Genomic DNA, 25,019 nt, shown 5'->3' on the forward strand with positions numbered 1-25,019 from the left:
AACACATTCTGAAAATCAAGTCTTCTTCTGATGAAAGTATCACAAACTTCTCTGGGAACTGTGCCTGTGGGACAGAGGCCAATGGTCACAGMGCATGGTCATAGAACACAGCCTGAATGTTATCATTCCAGGTAGTTCGACACCAGCAATCACAAGCAGCTGTTTAGAAACCATAGCATAGCCACACCCCCCCCTTTCTGTTCCATATCCTCACAACATACATTGGTTGTGCCTTTTCTCTCATTCCCTTGGCAGTAGAACAAGTTACAACTTTAGAGTTGTTCTCCTAGTTTTTGGTTGATCAGAGGCCTTATGGAGCTTAAAGGTGGATCTATCAACCTATAAATCCATGGTATTATTTTCCTTCTGTCTGGAAGGAGAAGAAAACCTCTGTAGATAGTGGTTTTGGTAGTGAATATCTGTGACACTGACTGGGACATAAAAAATTTGTCTGTGATTATGTTGGCAGAATATTACATATTCAACTCCCAATCCCTGTTATGCAATGTTTGCTCTTCATAAGAGAGCCACAGAGAAAAAGAAGGTATGAATCTAGGAAGAAAAGAGTGAGTTTTTTTCTTTTTGAAGATACATCATAAATAGCTTTACAAGAACTCTCAAGAAAAATCTAAAATGCATAATTAAATTAAATGCATAATAAAAGAGTTCTAATTAAAGTAACAAAAATGTTAAGAAAATTATCTTAAGAAGAGGGAGAAAGGAAATTATTCAATCCCTTCTGTTACCCTGAGRTGTCTCAGTGCCCAGCTGCATGAAATGTGAGGGGTAGGTAAACAGCAGAGAGGAAAGATAAGGTCATCCTAGGCCAGCTTAGAGAAAGGGCAGGTCACCCAGGGCAGCCAGCCTGGATGCTGCAGATACTCTGCTTCAACAATAGGAGAAAGAATGAAGTAGGCAAAATAACTCTCTAGGGCCAAGTGTGCATTGTATGAGCTAATTACCCAGCAGTGACACAAGAGATAAGTGCAGGAACACCCAAAGAGAATCCTCGTTGTTAAATATAGCCTCAGTACAGATGTTTTGTCATATCTTTTCATGACCCCTATCTCAAATCAWAGTTTAGGTAAACACAATTCTATCCTTAAACTTTACTTTGAGATAAGATTCCTCCTGGGTAGTCTGACAAATGAAGAGGCATTGTATCTTTATGGGTGTGCCATTTTTTAAAAGCTGGGCTGACCATCTTGGTATATTTATCCACAATGTCTGGAGAACTGTAAAGCTTTTTTTGCCTTAGAATTGTAAGGCCTCACAATGATTTAGACTTTCTGAAGAAGAAATCTGTGATCAATTTCTGCCACTTCTGGGATCTTCTAGGAAAGATTTTTGGAACATCTCCAGATACTAGAGAAAATATATGATCAGAAAGGAAGTTTTATCAGATTCCAACATGAGTTAATGGAAATAACAAATAAGTCTAACAGTACCTGCTCTCATTTTCACAAGCTCTGTCCAGTGTGAAATCACCTATAACGAAGTGGTGACTTAGCTCTTGACAAATACATAATGCTTTTCTTGCCATATAAAATACTTCTGCTTTGCATATTTGTTTTTGTGGGTAGAACAGTCATGTACTAAGAGTATGTGCTGTCAAAATCTTTGTAAGAAAAGAGGAAAAGAGTGGACRAATAGAGAACAAAAAAGGATAAATTATTTAAGGGACAGAGATAATTACAGCAGAAATTTTTATAGAGTTGAGTGYTAATATCAGGAAAGATGTTTCTAACTGGGGTGAGTGGATAGGTAATGTGGATATGAACTTCATGTAGCCTATACTGAAAGTCTRAACTTTTCAGAGTGGTGACAAAAAAAGAGAATGGAAGAGAAAAAATGCAACCAAGACCCATTTGAGATGAATTTCTGCGCATTAAAGACATGCTAATTTGAAGTATATATGCTATAAACACAYATAACAATTTAAATTTATGTTTATGAACTTCTAGTTACTACTAGAGACACACTTATAAACTAGTAAATTAATTATTTTTAAAAAAAAAAAAACGGAACAATTGTTAAATTTTCTTAACTAGCCCTACGTCTTAAATTCTGTGCTAGTCTGTGATTTCACAAAGAGTTTTCTTGTCCAGTAATATTAAAGAGAAGGTTGTACAAAGGCAGAATTCTGTTTGTAAAGGACAGAATCCAGTTGTGTTAATTTAGATAAGGCAAGCTGTGAGCACATAGAGCACATTACTTCAAATGAGAGATCCAAAGATTAGATGGCACATAAAAAAGTTTCCATTGTTTATTCAAAACTGATGTCGTTTACAAGGTGCAAATGCTCGGTTGTTGATATGCTGTTAAAAATAGAATTCAGAAAATATAAACATAGCTAAGAAAATTTGAATCAGGTTGCAAAATATTGAAATAATATGATGGAGTGAAATGTTCAGATTCTGAGAAAAAGTCTTTCCAGTTCTACTATTACTGACACGTTGTATGGTATACAGAATTTGCAGATTTTTCCTAGACCGACGGGGATGGTCCATTTGTCAGGATATTTGAATTAGAAGTGTATGCATTTGTGAAACTGAGGCGTGGTTTCAAAGCAAAGATAACCTTCATGTTATTTTTTGGATAGAGCAAAGAGACAGAAAGAAGAATTGCATTGAGGCCAGGCCTTGTGAACAAAAATATTAATATTTATGTGCTTTGTACTGTGCAGCTACTTGCCCTGTAATTGGGCAAACATGTCTGGTGTAAACCATTTGGGAAGCAAAATTTACATGTTGTACAGTAACTTATATAGTGATAGATACTTCATGGTTTGCTGTAGCAAAATCCCTAGGGAAAGCTTCAGTCATAAAATTGACTTATTTTCTATCTCATGTAGCCAGAAGCTGAAAAGCAGGGAAATAGATTCAAATTTTCTTACAGTCCATGCCTACAAAGTATCAGAAGGTRCATAGAAAGTGTTGAAGACATATTGACTGTTTGGGGTTACAAAAWAGAAATTCTGATTTCTTGGAAGTGTCAAGGTTTTGTACTTTAATTTGGACTATTTCAAACCATTTAATAATGTCAGAATGCCATTATTAATTACGTCAAGCAGTGTTTGGGAGTCCTTGGGTGCCTGGCTTTTGGGCAACAACCAGGATAGGGGAAGGCAGTCTGCAGTTCCCAGTCTCTGCAGCCTCAGGGCACCCTTCTGGTGTTCAGGCCTTAGATTTGATGAAAGTTAATAAAATCTGAGATGTCTCAGACAAAATATTTGGAGCTTATATATCAGTGTTTTTCAATGAAGCTACAGTTCATAATAATGTATCAGATAAATTATATTGCCAATAAAAGCTCTTTCTCTTTTTTCTTTTTCTTCCCCTTTGCTTTTATTTTCCTTGAACTCACTTATTTTATTGCTCCTCTTCTAGCCTTCCCTTCTTCCTGTGCCTTTTTAATCTGCTTAAAGCATTCTTTATATCTCCCCAATCTCAAAACAGATCTTCTTCTGTGTCATTTTGCCCTCAAACCCTCTATCTCCTCAGTGAGACGAAGCAGCCTCAGAGTTGTCAAACAATCTCTTGTTTCTCTTACAAAGAGGGAAAATACTGGTCAAGGCCATGAATTAATTCCATATTGCTGTTGATTTTGCTAAAATAGTAACAATTTCCACCTAAAAATATATCCATTATTAATTTTGTAGTCCAAGTTCTGACTGATGTAACTTTTCAAAAGAAATTGCCTCAAGATAAAATAACTTTAAGTTAATCTTGAAGTCCAAATATGCAAAAACAATTTAAGGAGAATGCCAATAGTTTTGAGACCAGTCCCCTAATAGTAAGCAGCTTAATGGTATAAGGTCAGCTTAATGGTATAAAGAAGGAATAGCAGTAGTAATAAATTCAGGTGCTAAGAAACAAAGAAAAATCTATCAAAAGGATGATTTATTTTCCCCTCAGCATCAAAGATTTCTTCACATAATGAGCAATTGATAACTGATAATACAGGMCCTCAAAGTTTTGTTGCTTCAAATAATTGACAAAGAATTTCATCACTAAAGTACATCAGAGATCTGGAGCATTAACCAGATAAGATTTTATATTTTATTGCTCTCCAGAAATAGAGAAAAATCAATCTGAAATTTGCACCAGGARACTAGTGCCCTTTTGTGAGGAAGGTTTCCCAGAAACCTTTTCAGATTTTTGGCATGCTTTTTAACTTTAAAAATGTTCCATTCAGCAATTGTAAAGTGTTGACTTACTTTTGGCTTCTCTTCTTTTAATTTAGGACATTACTTTTTTTACAGCTATGGTTAACTGCCGTGAGCCACACTGGTGATGTGTGATATAAAATTACTCTCAGGTACCATATTATTTATTGACACTTGAAGGATTTGGGGTGCAGGCAGCTCTAATTGAAATACATTAAAAGTGAGTGACATAAGAAGAGGGATTTTTCTAATGGACCATATGCCTTGCCACTGTATGCACTATAACAGAAAGCAGTGTATGAATGGTGTCCTTACAGAGCTGAACTGGAAAACTGGGAAGACTAAYTGGCAGTAATTGTGATGTCCTTCTTACATAGGGTTATTCATGATAATGTCTACAATAGCTTTCCTATAGCTCAGGATACCTGATTGCACAGGGTAGGTTTTTCAGGTGAAAGCTGATCATATTYTTATTTCATATTTTATTGAATTAATGTCCACATAGAAGACGACTGCAGTGAAAATGGTTAGGAAACACTAAATATTGTCATCTCGGTCTATGAAAATGTCTAGAGAGAAGATTCCATGCTCAGAGAAGAGYTCAGGAATTTCCAGCACTTTTATAAGGATATCAGCAAATTCTTAGTAGAGATATTAACACATGTGCCTTTGAGGTAATAGCTGGAATTAGTTGTATGCAGCAGCTTTTAGAAAGTTRTTGGCCTAGCCACTCAGCTGCTGTTCAAAAAAGTAATCAAAGTTATACCAAATTGCATTAAATGCCTGTATTTCTATTGGTTTCCCATAATTTATTGTCTGTGTTATTGATTGTTGATATACAAGTGATTTTTCTACGAGTTGTTTTGACATCTCTCAATACATTGTTTAACATACCATGCTGGCACAGCTTGGCTGGGCAGCCTCCCAACAACACGTCATTCTCAGAAAATGACAGAGAAAATGTTAATACTATTGAAAGAGAGGGTTTTTAAAATACACTTATTGAAAGTAATGTCATTGGAAAATAGTGAGTAGTTGTCAGAGAGATTACAAATCTTGCACACCAAGAAAAACATAATTTTCKGAATCTCACAAAACATTGAAGGAAAGAAATAACACCTAAAGAGAAAGGTTACAGGAATTTGCAAATAGAGGTGTATACAGAGGCTATTACTGCAGCCACACTCCTAGAGAAGTAAGCTGTAGCAGGTACAAGGGGTGTGATGAAGATGTTACATGTTGTGTTAGCACTTGCAGAAGCCTCTCTGTTGCCCCTGTTTTCTTCTATATCTGTATTAAATATAGGAGTAGCTTGACAGATACTGTGGATTAGAATTTTCTAAAAATACMTCTGAAGCCCTAAAGGGGATGTCTGACAGCTTTTGGCATGTATAAAAACAACCGAGATTGTTAAGTCCTGATGTATTCGTGTTGTGTAAGTGTGCTAACCATTGGCTGGTAGTGTAGACAGCTACTTAAACCTGTCATTAACTGTCTTGGTGAATTTAGTGAAGAAGTATAAACCCAGATCTGGCCTTTGGTAAGTTCCTGCCTTGCAATCAAGGCAGCTACTATTATACCATGATTGCCACTTTTAAGGTCTTAAACTGATTAAACTTAAAGCAGTATTTATTCCCTGATATCTGAACTTTATCAGGCTAAAATATTACTTTCACAAAGAGCCAACATGTGAGACAGTCAAATTGCTTTATTTTTAGGATCAGTTTTATGCACAATGTACAATGTATGACTTAAGGGAAGATACAAAATGAGGCTTAAGCAGGTTGYTAATACTTCATTTAAAAAATTGCAATTCAGTTTCATGCATATGCAACATACATGAAAAGCGAGAAATACTTAAAATTAATGAAAATTTCCATTCTTAATCTGAAAATTCACTGTGTCTAGGAAAGCTGTCTTAATCTGAGCAACTGTTTTCCACTAATTTACATTATCAGGAAAAATCACTCTTCTGACATATTTACTCCTTTGTTTGATTGGCTTTTTTTTTTTTTTTTTCTTTTTTTGTTGTGTGGTAGTTGTGACATAAAGGATTCATAACAGGCAAAAAAATAAGGACATTCTGACAACTCTACATGAAGAATTTCTGTTCTCTTCTTGAATCTAACACTCCTGCAAAAAAAAGGCTTACTATAGGACTTCTTTTGCTTATTAATCAGGATGCAAATATMTTGGAGTTTTTATTGTGCAGGAATTGGGAACTGTGATGGTTTTTGTTTAATTCACGTTTTATTGATAACAAAGTGGTGTCCAGACTAAATATATTTCAACAAATAAAGTTGACTATATTGAACATCTTGTTAATAACTTAAAAAAAAAATATGTTGCATCTTTSTGAGGTGCTTTAATGATAATACAAATCTAAACACAAGTACAAATCTAAATATATGTATTATGAGCAGCTAGCTAATTATATTTTCATATAAATTGCTATATATCGAAACATATATTGTTACATTGCTGTCTGGGAAAATGTAGGTATGTACTTCTTTTGTATTTTAAATTTTTAGTTTTTGTTGAGGTATATTTCCATTAAAAGTATTTTTTTTATGCTAATGGTCATTTACATAAAAATTTTGCTTCAATTAGCAACAGAAGTGTTAATCCACACCAGTGCTATTGTGACCAGGGGAAGATATTGCTCCTTCCATGAAATCAAATAACATACCTAATCTTATCAAAGGAAAATGTAATGCAGTCTAAATTATGGATCTGTTTAGAGATTGGGATATCAATTTCTATTCCATCATATTTATTGCAATAGCAGCAAGAAATATTTATGAAGGAACCACATACAGTGATCAAAATCTGTGTGGCTATGACTGTCATTAATTACAACTGAAGTGTCCCACTTTTGCATACCCTAACTTTTCATGCCCCTGCTTTCCTCTCTTTCTTTATTATTCACTGCTTTCTTTTATCTGTCAAAGAATGACATTCAAAAGCATGACTACACTGTAACAGATTGAAAGCCCATCTAGCCCATTCCTTGACTCCAACAATATCCAGTGGCAAGCATTGCATTTATTGCTGTGTCCAAGAATCTGGGGCTCCCATATATTTGGAGACAGAGATGGTTTTTGTTTAGGAGTCCCAGAGGATTTTCTCTCTGATTTAGCTATGTAATCACCTTCTGTATCCATGTAAAGTTTTTCCATCTATTATTTCCCCAAACAAGGAATTCCACAACTGAATTCTTTCTCAGAAAAAAAAAGAAATCCTTTTCTTTTGGCTCTGCCATCATTATTTCACTTGATGTCTCCTGTTTGAAATACAAGGCATGCAATTTGCTTTGTGACCTCTAGACTGTTCCTTATCACACTATAACAAAACAAACTTCAATGAAAGAAATGTGAACATAAAACAGAATAAACTTTCCACTGCCCTGTGATGGGAAAATAACAACCAGGTGTCTTCCCTCACTTGGAATATTGACAAAATTTGACAATGATTTACCCAAAAGCCAGTGTTTACACCCATTACAGCTAAATGTTTACTAAATTAACTTGTTCTGCATGTCTTTTTTTCTTTTTTGCTTAATGAATTTTCATGGTTTTGGACATCAGTTTTGATAGAATAATACCTGTTATCCATACAAGTTTGGAAAGAAAATAATCACAGAACATTTATGAAAATATGCAAGAATGCCCAAAATGTTCCTAATTTAGGAACAAGTAATTATCACTTGACAATTTGCAGATGAACTGATTTATTTGTCAATCATTATTCCTTATTCCAAACTTTTTAGTGAGTCAGAAAACAGAAACAACAGGACTAAGGTTTTCAGCTAAGTAATAGGAATAATTAAACACTAAAAGCAAATACTAAAAAATTTAACAAACCAAAAACTTTCACAGAGACACATTACAATGGGCATGATAGAATGCTCAAAGATCTGACTTATTAATCAGAGCAATCAGATTACTTTGTGAAAAAAATCAATAATAAATTACTATTCCAGTTGAATTTTTTTTGTATTTGTTGTGTTTTGTTTGTAGTTTTTAGTTTGTTTCTTTGTCAAAAGTATCCTTTGAGTTTCTCTTTAGTGCTTATTATTTTTTTCTGATTCCAATTTTCTTAAAATATGCTTGACACATCATCTCTTTTAACATATCTAATTTGTATTTTTTCTTCAAGGGTCTGTGTATATTATTGTACTTCTGAACCACCAATGTCTTTTTTTTTCCTTTTGGAAAACAGATAGGAGGTTTATTTCTTTTTAACCTAAACATAAAGCCCTATATTTTAACAAATGTAGTAGAATGTAAYTTAGAAGAGGTTGAACATGGGAAATCATCTGTCATAACTTCATTGCCACTAGACCCCAGAGAATGAATGTCTTAAAGTCAATAACAGTGTTCTAATTAAAAGCATAAAGCACCATCACGAGAGTGTGTGGGGGAACCTTTACAAAGAGCCTCAAGTTCACTGGTGTGATCCTGATATGGCTAATTGCATTGTGATTTGCCTTTCTGTGCTTATGTAAATAGCACGGGTTTGTGCAGCAGAGCTGGGACTGCCTCTCTCGGGAGGAGAGTCCTTTCCCCAGGGGCTTTCTCTTTGTGAAACACCAGCTGGTGGCACTTTGGCATTGTTGGCCCTTATCACCAGTGGCAAAGAGGCGAAAAAAATTAATGAGGAAAAGCTGCCTGATTTTATCTTTCTTGTTTTAATAGAATCTTGTTCCTTGTGCTCTCCTTTCTCCAAACTGATGCTTTAGGGGCCTACAGCAGACTCCATTTATCTTTTATTAGTACACATAAAGTTCTAGCTCTGAGTATATCTGCAATGTGTAGTGCTCTATTCACTGGCACTCTACAAATGTGTTCAAACACTGCTATTTAAACTTTTACCTCTTCTGAAATCCTGGCACTTAATCCAATTGCTTACTGTTTTCTGCTACTTTAAATGCAAAGGAAAAACTGATAAAGAGAAAACATTTAAATTCAGGAATTTCCTCTGCTTCAGAAGCATGTGAGCAAATGCTAATTTGGCATKAAATGTACACTTGTGAAGTGTTAAGATTACTGTTAATAAGCTCGTCAAGAAAATGTAATTACATATGATGATGCCCTGGTTATTGTAAAATTAAAAGAAAACCCTCAACTTGATCCTTTGCAAAAACACAGCTATTTCTTACTGTCTCTGTATTAGCCAGTTATAAGAAAAGAAGAAACACTGCTAAGAAAGGTATTAAGTATATATTTCTTTTCCTCAAAATCTCATTCATTATATTTCAGCTATAGTGTTCTTCATGCACTTCAGGCCCAAAGTGCACAACCATGTTATGCTGCTGTCAATGTGGAATTCCTTTTTACAGGGCTTTTAGTCATGTTACAGCAAGACCTGTGTTATTTAATTTATAGCATAAAAGAGAAATAGTCCAAATCAACAAGGCTATGATTTCTAAAGGTTATTTAATATAAAGCTATTTTATTAAATCTAGTTATGAAAATGAGAATGAAAGCACARTGGTTACACATAAAAGCTCTGCTGTTCATACATTGGAAAATGACAATACCAAAATTTTGTAGATACAACAAATAAATGAGGAAGTGAGATGTGGAAAATCTATTGTTACTTTGTGTAATATATTCTTTTTTTTTTTTTTTTTTTTTTTTCTGATTTTTTTTTTTTTTTTTTTTTTCTATCTAGATTTGTTCTGTATTCTGTTTTGTTCACAGGGACTTACACAATCAAGTTCTGTAGAACTGTTTAGAGAAGAATCTGGCTGGTCATATGTCATTACCTTCACACTTCTCCCTGGTCTCTGTAAACCTTCTTTAGAACTAATCTCTACAGTCATTTTACTAGGAAAATAGAAAGGGTAGCAAAATTAATTCCTGGTGAAAAGAGCCAAGTATTTGCATGAGGTAAACTGGCAACACTTCATCAAAATGGCATTATGCCAGATACACCATTCCAGTGATTGAGCTAGGAATAATAGTTCCACAATATCAACCTGCATATATTTGCTACAGAAATATTTGCATTCACTACTCTAATTATTCAGTGACAGATTTTAAATGGTTTATCAAAAGGAAGAAATTGTGTTTGCAGTTTCTTCTCCTTTTGAATGAGGAGCCTTGGAARGATTTCTGAAGATAATGGTATCCATGATCCACATGGTAACAATGATTGTACTGTGATTTTACTTTTTCAGTTATTTGATCTTCATCTTTGCTCTATTTGTAACATGGATCTACCACCTTTGAAACTGARTGTACATGTCACTTTACTTTGATATGACTAAGCAGAGAAGTGCTACAAGAATTCTCAGTGTAACCCTGACATCGTACATCTACCTAAATTATATCCTTTTGCAGTTCAGCTGGACTTTTTCAACTTTCCACRATGTTTATTTGTAAGTAATAAAATTAAATATATAAACCAGAACTTTTTTTTTCATCTCTAAGGGACAGTTTCCCAAGTAAGGTGTTCTTTTTAGGAGCATGACATGTAAAAAGCAATGAATCTCTGAAAAAAAGACTGATTTGCTGTTACTTTGTTTAAGAGGTAAATAAATAGGTAACAACCTCTTCAAATTAACTGAAAAGCCTGTACTCACTTTTCTTTCTTTAGCTGTATTTCAGTAGCTGATGATCAGACAAATGCACTGGTTAATTATGCTTCTCCCATAGTTGGAAAAAGAAAATATGACAATTTAAAAGATTTTTTGAGAGTCTGTATTTTTTTCTTCAGGCACTTGAGWATTCTTACTGACACTTTCTTAAAAATAGATCATGGAACTGAAGACAAATAAAAACAAACATTGTGTCACTCGTATTTGCTTTCTAGGTTTTCACTCTTTAAAATTAATCTTTTCTACCTTTGCTCCACAACCACAAGATTTACTGTAAAAATAAATACTCCAGCACTGAAATAACACACACTGACCCTGACCCTTTGGTCAATACCAATTAATAAGGGATTTAAACTTCAGAGTTGCGTGTTCCTACGTTATTCAGAAGAGGCATAAGCACACAAGACTATTTCTTTTCCATTTCAAGCAGAGAATGGAATGTGGTAATGGTGGGTTTTCTTGGTGATTTTATACTGACTTCAAGGGAGCTCTAAAGACTGGTTGGTTATCGTCTGTAAGAAAAAATACTCTTCGGGTTTGTGGGTATTTTTTTTTTAGATGGGGTAATAATAATTACACTTTAAAGTATGTCCTGAAACTTGGTAGTCTTCATCGTGTAACAATGGTGGGTTTTAGAGGGTTTTTTCATATGTACTGAAAAACTGCACRTTGCACCTTGTGAAACCATATTTTAAGTATAGGAGGATTGGCAATACGATTGCAATACAATTTTCCTTACTAATACCAAAATAGAGGTAAAAAGAACACCACAAATTCAGGAATGGGAGGCTACATAAGCAGAAGAAAATTTGTTTTCTACCAGCTTAGAGTCTTCTTGTTTTACTTAGCTATTAACATGTTCAAAATATGAAATCCAGTTTAAGAACTAAGTATAGAAATACAGCTGGCTGGYCTCTTAAGGTTGAAATATCATATTATTGGTAAGAAGTGTATTCAGACCCAAATTGTTAGTGATATTAAAATGAACTTATTRGGGCCCAAGCAGTCATATGCAACTTCAAAGTATTCAAACAATCAATGAAGTATTGTCTTGAATTTTTCTTTTTGTATTTCCTTCCTGYTGTGGAGAGTTATGAAAGGGAAAATGCAGTACAATATTATGTAACTTAAGGGAGAGACAAATAATAATACACTTCTTCATKATAGTGTGTGATCAAAGTCTGTAGATCACTAAACTTCTAATTTGATCATTCTTTTCATAATACAAGGTGATAATCCTGCCATTGGATGAAAACCAAAGTGGAAGTGTTTATTGATAGAGGCTCCTGAGCCAAAGGTYTTGAAATTTATTAGCCTCAGTCTTAGTTAACAGCAATCCTGAATTAGAAAGAATAACCCCCTTGTCATTATTTCCACAGTGACCTTTTAAATGAAAGTCRCATTTCATTAAGTATGAGGGAAAATGTTGAAAAATTATGGATATTATTAATAACTTTAACATGAATTGTTTAAAACATATATTTAAATAACCCTGACTTTCTTTTCTCTTATTCACACTGTTCATCTTTCTCCAGTCTGACTTCAGAGTATTCTGACTACCTTCAACAGGTTGTTGAAAACTGTATGTACTTGCATGCCAAGGTTTAGCTGAAAAGACCTGGCTTTTGTCGCTTACATTTGAAAGCTGTATTCAGATATCCGTAGTTAGCTCATAGCAAATTATAGAAAAGAATGAGAAATATCTGGTTATAAATCTGTAATGATACAGTGTCCCAGTGCACTAATTGGATCCAATATTCCATTGTGCTATAACTTGGATAATTGTCTGACATTCTGCCCTCATAGATAGAAATGCGTGATACAGACTTTTAGCTATCAGTCATTAAAAATTTGAATGGTCACTCTCCAGAAAAGAAGGACTAATTCAATAGAAATTAATTTTGAAAGCCTGTTAATGTCTTCTGGGAACAGTTTTCTTGACTTAAAAGTTCCTTCTAGCTCATACAGTAAATTGAGCCATGGCAACCACTGTTACTGATACCAGTTCTCCTATCATAGATAAGTGGGGATATTGCACTCAGTCCTTTGTGCAGTCAGAACTGGAACTTCTTTTCATGTACGTTTTTAAGGACATGTCACATGATAGTATTGGAGGGGAGATGGGCAGGAAGGACGCTTTAGCCCTACAATATGAACAGAAATTAGCTCTCTACTGAGTGGGAGTGTAGGAGGGAACTCAGTATTAGTTGTCCCACACTGTTTTTTCACAAACAAATCTAAGACTTAATGTACCCACCATGCAAACCTCTGATTTTAGTTTGAAAGCTTTTCYGCTTTCCAAAAACTACATTTTCACACCACACACTTACAAATCTACTGGTTTGAACCATTAGTGTAACATCTCAGTTGCCAGCACTGAAGTATTTCTCTTCTGAAACCTGTCTAAGTCTAAATGCACAAAATACTTACATTTTTCAAACTAAAATCCAAACCCTTTGGGAGATTAAGAACCTAAAGTCGGAGACTATGACCCTCAAAAACATATCTCTTGGCCTGCTATGATGGAATAATTGCACCAGGGAACTAGGGAGGAGCTATGAATGATCATCTCTCTGGGCTTCTGTAAGGTCTTTGACATGGTCCCCCACAACATCCTTTTCTTTAAATTGCAGAGAGGTGTATTTGATATGTGGGTGGTTTGGTGGATATGGAAATGGTTGGACAGTCCCATCCAGAGGGTAGTGGCAAGGAAGAGTTTTTATTAACATTCCTGTTTATGATACTCATATGCTCACCTTGGATAACACTTCTCATTTATATTTGCTATTGGTCAAATATCAAGATAGCTCCCTGGGCAGCAAGATGGCTTTCTGGATTTTGTATGGAAACATCTGTCTGTCCCTGTGGGAACAGCTCTATGGATTCCAGCACATGTCAGGACTCTTGTAAGTTATGGATTGCAGCAACATAYCTAGAACTCATTTGTGGATTTAGCCCTAAGTCACTTGCTCGAAGTCATGCCGAATTTGTAGCAGAGCAAGAAATTTACATGTTCAGGCATAGAACCTCAAATGTGTGCCATTTTCATCTCTAGTAACTTAAGTACTCCACACAAAAAAAGTAGCACCATTTGAAATATCTCAATGTCTATGGAAAATATTGACAGCAAGACTAAGTGCCCTGGCGACTCTGACAATTTGTAGTTTTGCTTTTGTTCTCAGTATGGCCATGTACCTCAACCTTCCAACTATAAACTGAGGCTGAATAAACTAAGCTTTAAAAATGGTCAGTTCTTTGATTTTAATACAGTATTGGCTCTTAATGTAACTAATTTCAATACCTTAAAATTTAAACCTTTTCTCTTCCCTTCATGTCACACTACTCAGAACTTTTCAGTGACTAGCACACTCACAAAGGATCATTTGGAATTGTATAATGGAATTTTTTTTGTTGGAATTGTATAATGGAATTTTTTTAAGTGAGTTAAATGATGGAATTCAGAAAGTATAGTTTTGAGGGCGAAATATCATTTTTGGACCAGTGAGCGTACTAGTGATGCTGTACTGGTAATTTATTTATGTCAAGGAAAAAAAGCTCTTGAGTAGTGTGAAATTTTGGCTGTTTTGTTAACCCATGATTTTAGGTTCAGGGACTATTGGCAGGAAGCCCAAACACTTTGGACTGCTGCTGGAAGGCCCTGTCAAATGTTCTCCTATTTATTTTCTTTGTCCTATAGACAGTTTTGTTACAGTAAAGGAAAAACATAATTTACAAGATCTTTGCCACTCAAAGCCTTTTATTTTATTTTCCCTAATATTGAAAGAAGTACACAGAGAGGGAGGGATTTTATCTGGGCTTTATTGAGCTAAAAAGAGAAATGCTCTGAGCTGAGGATGTGTGGATTATTGAATTATCAAATAATAAAATTCCAGGCAATTGAAATATCACAAAGGCAAATATTTGGGCTTTTGATTTGCCTCCATTTATATTGGTTTTCTCTAAGTATTTTTATCCCTGTCAGGAAATAGTTTTTTACTAACTGTGATTCAAGGAATAATTGCAGTATGAAGGCTCTACAACAGAGATGCTGGACAAGTCCAGTGGTGTGTACAATAGCTTTTGGCAAACAATTAGCTATGTTAACATTAATGAAAGCCTTGCCTACTGGTTTACTTATTGACAGTTTTACTTTGCAAAAAGTAGCTGTTTATGTGAAGAACTCCAGGAAGTATTTCCATAGATTGTTCTCAGAACCAAGTGAGAATCACAGGAGCGAATCACARGAGTGAATCTTGCCTGYGTCTGTAACTTCCCAGAGAGGGAGTGAGTCTACTTTACACAGATCAATAATACAGCCTTAATCTCTTTTCTAATTTGTTGTCTTCCATAATAAACTTCAAAGGAGTGAAAGTAATTATATAATACAGAGAAATAGTAATTGTGTAATTTACCAACTGAATTTTTCAGGAATATTCCATTAAATTTACCTCAATCTTGACATGAAGCCTATGCATCTGGCACTAGGTTTAGAAGAGGCACTAGGTTTAAAATGTCTTATACCATGCCTGCGTATATAGTCTTATTTTTTTGTTTTGTTTTGTTTTTTTTGTTTTGTTTTGTTGCCTTAACGAGCTGTTTTGCTCTGGGTTTGTGTGTATTTCTCAGTTCTACATTAAAAAAAAAAACAACCCAAAACACAAGCATATTTTAATGCTTGTGATGAATGTGCTTTCATATGTGTGTGTGATGGAAGGAGTCTAATTGCACTGTGTTAGGAACTTGTTTTGAATTCCTTGGATCATGCTTTTCGCATGTAATGTTTATAAAATCTTTATAGAATGTATGGCTAAGGACCTTCCGCATCTTCCTTTCATCTTATTTCCATGAGGGAATGCGTGTGTTGTCAGTAAAATATCTATTCATTCACTACTGGGATTTCAGATTTTCTGCCCTTTAGTGTGAGATGAGATTTCCCCCCACAAAATATAAATTGTATTCCCAAGGGTACCTTTGCCTTGAGGATACAAGAAGCTCTTGCTAGAATCKTTCTGTTATAGGTACAGGGTCACTTGCACCACATATCTCAAAAGTGGGTTAGAGGACAATCTCTCTAAACTTTTTATAATTATTAGAGTTTAACTACCATGATCTTTACTCTTAAAAATCAGCTCCATACAGCAACAGAAGGCACATGACTCTATAACACAGTCATAAATTTGCATGTTGTTATGAAATATTAAAATTCATACACGAACAAAAAAAACACAATTTGAAACAACATCTAAACTGAGAGCAAAGACTGTGTTTTTCACCATACTGGATTAAGCACTGCATTGCCAGCTGGTCAAAGGAGGTGACTGTCCCACCCTGTGCCCATGTGGCCTCGAGTTGGTGMAGCCTAGGACGTCACAATATAAGATATAAAGCTATTAGAGAGTGTCCAGAGCCCAACAGACCTGGTGAAAGGCCTTGAGTGGAAGACTTACAACGGGGGGCTGAAGTCACTTGGTCTGTTTATCCTGGAGAAGAGGAGCCTGAAGGGACCTAATCACAGTCTACGACTTCCTCACAAGGGAAGGGAAGGGAAGGGGCAGGCACTRGACCTTCTCTGAGGTGACCAGTGACAGCACCCAGGGGAATGGCCTGAAGTTATATCASGGGAGGCTGAAGTTRAGTATCAGGAAAAGGTTCTTGACCCGAGGATGGCTGGGCACCAGAACAGCTCCCCAGGGAAGTGGTCACAGCACCAGCCTGACAGAGTTGAAGAAGAATTTGGGCAATGCTCTCAGGCACATGGTGAGATTCCTGGGGTGTCCTGTGCAGGGCCAGGRGCTGGMCTCTGATGATCCTTRTRGATCCATAAACTTCACAGAGACTGATGTTAAGCTGAGCAGTCTGCGAGTTGCCAGATCCTCCCTTTTCACCTTTTTGAAGGGGATGTGTTCTTTTCCTTTTCATATTCTTTGGGAAGGCTCCCATCTTCTGTGATTACTCAAAGCTAATATTAATTCTTGGGCCTCTTTTCCCTCCAAGGCAGTGTCCCACACTACCCTTACAAGCAGATCCTGGAACAAGCCAAGAAGCCTAYGGCCCTGATTCTTGTAGTTCCCTTATTTTTTTCGGGACCCCAAACTCCACAAACTCATGATTGTTTTAGGTAAGAATTCACTTAAACTCCACATCCCTGATCACTACTGCTTGTTTGTAGGAAACAATCCAGATGAATATTTTTTCTAGTTAGATCATCACTCACCTGTATCTTGAAATTGTTGTCAGTAAACTCTAGAAAACTCCTAGTTTGCTTATGCCTGTATTATTGCCAGAAGATGTTAGGATAGTGAAAGTTTCCAAAGTGCCAGGCTCTGTGAACACAGGGTTTTCTCCAATTGCTTAGAAATGGCCATGTCTATTTTGTCTTCTTGATTATTCAGTTTGTRGTCAGACTTCACATGTCTTGATCTGTTCTCTTATTCTCATCTATAAGTTTTTATTCACTCGTCACCCACTTCAAGAAAAAGCTTAATGCATCCAGGTYCCTCCTTTTGTATGAAGTGCAAATATTCCCCTCATCTCAATATCTAGAGTAGATAAGAAAATTCCTTGTCAAGTTCAGGATACTGGGGGGAGTGCCAAAGTTTCAAGGGATTATTAAATAAGCGTCTTTAGCCTGCTGTTCTCAAGAAACTTCAGTTTTTATCTGCTTCTCTAGTAAATGTTCTACTACTCTGTTTATGCTCCTATTAAGAATTCATAATTCCAGCCCAAATTGCATTCAGCACTGTATTACTTTAATTTTTTWAAAAAATTATTACAGCGGGCCTCTCCAAAAAGTCATTTTTTTATTTTAAAAGATTCTTATCAACCTATACATTTCTGTACTATAAATTCTCTATGACTAATAGTGTGCTAGTCTACCACACTGGAATTTTTTTATGGCATGTTGTGAAGACATTATTGTTAAGTGAAGGATAAAAGTTTGTTCCTGTAATACRTGGACAGTTACAGAATCAGTGGCTTTTAGCAAAAAAAAAAAAAGTCATAATATTCATACTAAGACTAAGAAATATGATGCTCCTGTATTGCCCTTTCTTGGAGAAGAGAAGGCTGAGGTGTGACCTCACCCCAGTCAACACCTTCCTCCTGTGTTATGCCGTTTTCATCACCTTTGGTCGCAGAATTACTAGTAGCTTTTAAAATATAAAAAACTCACTGTCAAGAATTATCCTTAACATTCAGAATAAACTCATTATCTATTTTTTCTTTTTTGGTTTTTTTTTTTTTTAGTGTCTCTTTTCTCACAAATAAGTCTCATCATTATTTGTAATATCACCTCTTTTTCCTGGACATAAAACAATGTTTATGTTTTTTCCTTGGAGCAACATAAAACAATTAAATGAGTAAAATTTTCCTATTTTAGTATTAACATCACTTTTAAAGTGCCTTGTTAGCAAAAGTCTATGTGCATTGTTTGTTGGAATTCTTCCATCATGCAGATTTATGAATAGCTGTACACACACAAATATATTCGTATACAAATCTCAATTACTGTTTTAATTTTCCCTCAGGTTGTCCTGTTGTGGTTTTTTGCAGTTTTGTGTTTGTTTGTTTTTCTGTTTTTATTGTATTTTAATCCAAGAAATACCACAGCTGACAGAATTTCCCATTCTCTTGTATCTCTTAGACAGTACTGTGAAGACAACTTGCTAACTTTATGATTAAATAAGGCTGAACATTAAAAACTAAGTTAAAAAAAGCCGTGTGCCAACTCTGGCACCAAAGCTGGCACATCTTTATTCAGGCACTTTTGTTACACACTGCATCTTTGCCAATGTGTTGTAGCTGGCAGGTCTGAAAAAAAAAAAAAAACAGTGACAGTGCTGAACAACAGCAAGGACCCTTTGTTGTATTCACCTCTTTTCCTCACGTTCCTTTAATAACTGAACTGCTCAGAGATCACAGTTCACTGCAAAACAAGCACACATTAGCAGAAAAGGACATAACCTGGGCCCATATCATTCTAATTCAAACAATTTAATACCTATCCCTGGGACTCCCATTGTAATGCCCAGTCAGAGAATGAAGAGCATCACAAGTGGCTCAGACTCAAATCAAAGCAGGCAGATTAATTGGTCCTGCTGTCCTGTCTATAGCAGCAATGGTGCTTTGCTGGCCCCRCTTCCTGGGCATGTGAAATATAGATAGTTTAGAGGGACATTTTATAGGGGAAAACTGTAGCTCTCAGTAAATACAGCTACTGTGAACAGATACCTTCTGTATTTCTTCTGGTAAGGTATTACGATTTGTATGTGTCAATTGAGAATATAGCTGCAATTGTCATCTCAGAACATTGGTTGAAAGAGAATAACTTTGTGTGCTGTAATATTAGGGGGTCAGTTGTATAGAAACAGCAGAACAGTTTACACTAGTGAAATATAACAYTGCACCTTAATGAGAACATAAATTCACACGTGACAAATAAATGACTGCACCAACAAGATTATATATTTAGTTCATAGATTTTTTTTTTTCTATGAACTAAACAGTTACAGATGGTAAAAGTGCACAAGAAGTATTCTGGGTTGATAAGGCCATATCTTAAGTCTTATCTGGATTTCTTGCAATGGGCTTCACTATGGAAATGACAATTTCTAAAACTGAACTTAACTTTATGGTCCTAAGGGTATCTTTTACCATGTCAAGTGYAAAGTGTAGAACAAATTTGTTAAATGAAGTATAAAATGTTATTATGACTACATGGAATTCATTCAAAAGTTTCAAGAAACTCAGACATGATAGTATGGAGTTAATATATGAAGCATTACTTAATGTCTCAGTATCAAAAGGACAGAAGAAAAAAGTCACTTTATAATTTATTTTTTTTTAAATCCTTTTAGAAGAACATAGAAAACTGCAGACATTGATGTCCATAACCTGACAATCAGATGAGAAAAAAATGTTAGAAGGCTCAGCTAAAGTACATATTAGGGAAGAGAGAGTGTGCCTTTTCTGAACAGAAAAGTGATTGCTCTTACTCAGAAAGTTTATTGATTCTTTAATTCAGTGTAAAAGAGACATACAGGTCTCATTTTTAGGTACAATGGGATATTCTGCTTAGGCTTCAGTTTCTGTTCCCAGGCTTTTCACAAATCCTGTCTCATGACTGTTAGCCCCATACAGTTATGTGAAGTCCCCCTGCCTGTCCAGGGCATCTCTAATGGCCTCGGCTGCATTTATGTGGGTGCATCCAGCCTTTACTGCACAGGAGAACTTCAAGTAAAATGAGAGAGACATTCAATATAAGGTGAGGAAGGCAGGGTAGCACAATCCATTCCCTTCAAAACATTCTTTTGACTTATTGACACAACACACCACCCACATAATTTTTAAACTGAGCGATCTAGTGTAATTTAAGAGACATTTTTGAGGATTGATTAGTGTCATTGTACCTGCCTGTATCTCCAGAATTGTTATGGTGACACAAAGTAAAGCGAGGATGATTTAGAAGACAAGGAGCATCAACCCTTAATCAACCCTTAAAATTCTGTGCATATTATTTGGTCCACCTGAAGGCTAAGAAAAGCAGCCTATGAACATTATTTTTGCAGATATGGGGACAGATAATCAGATATTTGATTGCAAATCATCCTCTTTTGAAAGCTGTATTCATTCTAGCTTTAAAAACKGGGACATTAAAACTACATAAATACATGTTTTAGAAAGAAAATTGAAACCATATATTCATAAGACAAAAAGGGAGATATTTATGGACTTGTAACCCTTTAAATATTGCATTATGTCACATCTCAGAAGTTTAAGACACACCACTGAATCATTTCACAATAGCAGTGCTCCAATGAGTTTCCAGACGGATCATATCTTGAGACCACTTCTTTTCCCTTTATATAAATTGGTYAAACCAACTTGCTCTTATTAAATAGCACTAAAATCCAGCTGTTTTTTCTGACAGAAACATTTAGGAGTTACTGACTGGTTATTCTAGAAACRGTCAGCTATTGAGTTTATGTATATGCCCATGTGCTAGTGACAACCATTAACTGTACGTGTCCTTTTTACTTGGTGAAAAATGAGAAAATTAAACACAAGGGAGACCAAGGACTTTATTCTCCAGTCGTATATGCCATATATTTTCAACTCTTCAAGGTTAAAGTGGTTTCTGATAGTGTTTTAAATTAATTTTGCATCATATTGCTTTTGTTTATATGTATAAAGAGAGATAGCCCTCAGCATCCTTGTGTTTCTCCTCTCCCTTCTGCTGTTCTATTTTAATTTTCTTTTTTTTTTTTTTTTTTTTTTTTCAATGTGAAAATTTTTTTTTTTTCTTATCATGGCAAGTCTGGTGGAATTAAATCAACACCATATGCAAACAAATGGAACAATTTGGGGGATAATTTCTTCAGGTACAGACTGTCTGACCTCGGGAACCTCACAGATATGACTGCAGAATTATTAGCAGTCACTCAGGCCTCCAGGTGGGATTAAAGAGGCAGGGATGGCCACGCGTTTCAATCTGTGCAGTTAACCTACTTAGATTAGAATCTATTATTTATGGTAATTATCAGCCACTGCAGCTCTTGTAAATGGCAGTAGGTCAGTGCTTTGATAATAATTAAGGTATTCATTATAGGATAAAAACAGAGGTCAGCTTCACTTCTGTCTTTCGAAACAGAATTGAACATAAGGAACTACAAGACTGAAGATATTATTGGCAGAAAGAACCAACATAATTTTTTTTCATCTTCTTTACTCTGAAGCTGTGTTTTCACAGATTTCTATATTCATGGTAGCAGTAAAACTAAAAGGTCCCTAATGCCTTCTTTTAAGGAGTTCATTAGAAAGCCGTTAGTGAAGTTTTGTGTATTTTTATTACTACAGCATTCTGGAATGAGATGCACAATACCTACAGGAGTCTGAAAAATGGGGGAAAATCATGCATGCAAAGCATATAAACTTTGCACAGTTTTCTGTCTTTTTTATTGCACTGCATGATAAAACCTCTTGTTGTTTGAGCATATGCACCACTTTATTCTTTAATAATGCACCTTAAATGTCATAGATATCTTATGAAGCTTATGTTTATAAAATTTATTAGWCAATGATATACTAAATGACTCTTAGGGGATTTGGATACTGCTGAACATTGGAAAAATCATAGGTAGGACTAACAGGTTTCCTGCTATTTACCTACTGGACTAAATCAGCCAGAAGATATGCCATATTTAGCAATTAAAAAGAAGAGGGCAAAATGTTTGCTTTTTCCTGCATAAAATGTCTGAGTCATAAGTTTTCTTAATGTTGTTAACGAAACTATCAGGTTTTAATGGAATTAATTTTAGCCAGTGCCAGTGTCCATTTATCATAAGATCTAGCCATCAAAAGATACTCCAGCATATACATCAGAGAAGTATCAAAACCTACCWTTCCAGTAAAAGCACATCCTATTAACATATTTATTAATAATATGAAAGAATAAGAAAAGTTAGACAAAATTGTGTCCTGTACATATGTTTCATTCGTTCTCTATTCTGAGATATAAGGATTGTACTGGTTTGAGACCCAAATGCTTTGATTTGGACCAAATTAWACAGCTCAGTTTATCCCATACGCAAAATATTATTTAGCTCTCCCCACCTAACGCCAGTATCCCTTCTAGGTTTCTAGGTTTCGAATGGTATGGAAGTGTGGAAAATACATGCCAACTACTTCCTTTTCTTCACAAACCTACAGCAATGGACAGAAGAATGAGTARAGGAGAACAGAGAATGGACAAAATCTCCACAGGACTGCCTTGCACATAACTCTAGGAAGATGAAACTGATATTGGTCAAGTTCCTCTGCCAGAATCAACAGGTCATTTCATGGGATGTAAGATGGTCTCATCCACCTGTGTTTTGTATCAATGTCCTTTAAAGATTAGAAGTAGGCTTTTTGTTACTATCTTGGTATGACACATATTCCATGTAAAGGCAGAAAAGTACTGATTGTATATATTAAAAAAAAAATAAGAAAAGTAATTCAGGAAATAACTTCAAAATTAAAATAAAAATATCTTATTTTTATTTGTTTTCCAGAATTTCCAAAATTATTTTGGCTAAAATTCCTACCTTAACCCCATTGTAAAACTTAAAAAATATGAAAATTCAATTTATTTTGTAGCAGATGGATTTAGGACCACAGTATGATCTAAAGGAAGGGAAAAGAGATAACCTGGTAGATTTCTTAATTTGAAAATGTAGACATAAAATGCAGATAGAAAATACAGAGGAAGGGAGGATAAAAATATCATCTTTAAAATGTMTGGATAAGCATTAAAATCTCTTTGTACAGGTCAGAGTTTCTAACATGTTTGTAATATTTATCAAGTTGATGTTTTTTTTTCCAGTAAATGCTATGTGAYTTCTAAATTAGTTCTTTTACAGATTTTGATTTGCCATTACCAGAAATTGATTCACTGTCTGTGAAGCATCAGATTCTGAAAATTACTAAAATAAATAGGTTGGCATGATGAAGATAGACAAGCATAAATGATATCCTTAAACTTAAATGCTCTTCCCAAGAAACTGTGTGTAGTTTTAAGTAATTTTCCACTTTAAATAGAGTTGCTATAATTATTTTTCCAAAGAAATAATATTGGAGAATTGCAAACTCAGAAAGCAACCTATCACTRGCACTCCTAGTTAATACCATCATGGGTAGATTTCCTTGTGCTTTCCCTTGTCAGAACTTAAAAGGATTCTGATTTGAGACCTTAATCAGACGCCATTTGATTTAAATCTTCCACTTATTCATGGTTAGATTAAAAAATTGGTTATTTGATACTGGACTATCCTATAAAGTGTTTGACACTTTGTATATGTTAAACAGAAGGGATGGGAATGTTCTACTGTATATCATTCCCAAAGCTTTCTATTTCATTACATTCTTTCCATTTTACTTCCCTAAGCCTACTCCATGACAATCTATAGAGCCACAACTCTCGCAGCTCCTCCATGGAGCTCAGATCCTCCAGCCCCTTGATCATCTTCATGGACCCTCTGAACTCATTCCAGTCTGTCCATGTCTCTCTTGTAGTGTGAGTCCATCACTTGACACAGTGCCTCAAATACATCTCACAAGCACCGAGTCAAGGAGAATGACCACCACCCTTGACAAGTTGGAAATGCTCTGCCTGACAGAGCTCAGGAGGGTGGAGGTCTCTTTTGTTATTATCTTTGACCTATTGGACCTCTCTCCCTAATGTCCTCAGTGTTTCACCCAGGCTCCCTMACATTTTGTTGCTTCTGTTCCCTGTATCCCCTTTTTCCTCTGCTGCCTTTCCACTCCAGCCCATGGCTTGGTTTTGTGCTTCTATGAAACCCCCAGTGCAAAGAAAAACGGATAAAGTATWTTTTTCTGTTGCTTTTGGCTCAAGCACTGTATTTAAGAACCACACAGTGTTACTTCATCAGCCTTCTCTTCCCCCTGCTCTGGAAYGTGGAAGGAGGCCCACATGGAGTTGTGTAAGACAGCCCAACGTGATGCCTACACAAGAGGAGCTCTATGCCAAGAGCAGTCTGCCTCACATCCAAGTTTAAGGACATTGGAGTCATTACACTCGAACATTTATGCCAAAATGAATCARTCAATTAGTCACATTGTGTTTAGAGTGAAATTCAAGTAAATCTTCACAGAATAATGTTGTGTAGCAACTGCCACTGTGCAACGTTCATGAGTCTTGTTACAAATGTTATGGAATAAGCTAAAAATTATGATCTTTAAAAATAGTATATGGAGAGATTTATTTAGTTTTGTTACTTTTTTGTTTTCTCCACTGCTCCTAAACCTTCATTTTCATGTTTTCTTAAATTTATCTCTGAGGACTAAACTTAGACTATTTTTATTTTGAAATTACAGACTCCATTGTACTGAAGTAGCTGCAGTGTCCAGTCTTTCAAAAGGACTCTGACTATCATGAGGTTTGGCAATTGTACCAGAAGAGCTTATTCCTGTGAATACTCTGACAGGCTGAAAGCAAAGCATAAAACCAGTACTTATTAAATGTCTAGTAGCCCATATTTCTTTTTCTATATTGTTTTTCTGAACATATATTTTGCTGTCCTTAACTTTGACCATGTTACTATAAGAGTAGAATACTGGCATGCACTTTTATGTCAACCCCAAAGCAGACCCAGCATTAAATAAAAGGAATGAAAATCTATTTTTGTTAACCATCCAGGCTAGCAGTAKTGAAACACTTCAGAAATGTTCAGAAATACCAGTCGATTCATT

The sequence above is a fragment of the Malurus melanocephalus genome, unplaced genomic scaffold (genome assembly GCF_030028575.1).
Source record: "Malurus melanocephalus ecotype Western Australia unplaced genomic scaffold, MMel_1.1 scaffold_11, whole genome shotgun sequence".
NCBI classification, from domain to species: domain Eukaryota; kingdom Metazoa; phylum Chordata; class Aves; order Passeriformes; family Maluridae; genus Malurus; species Malurus melanocephalus.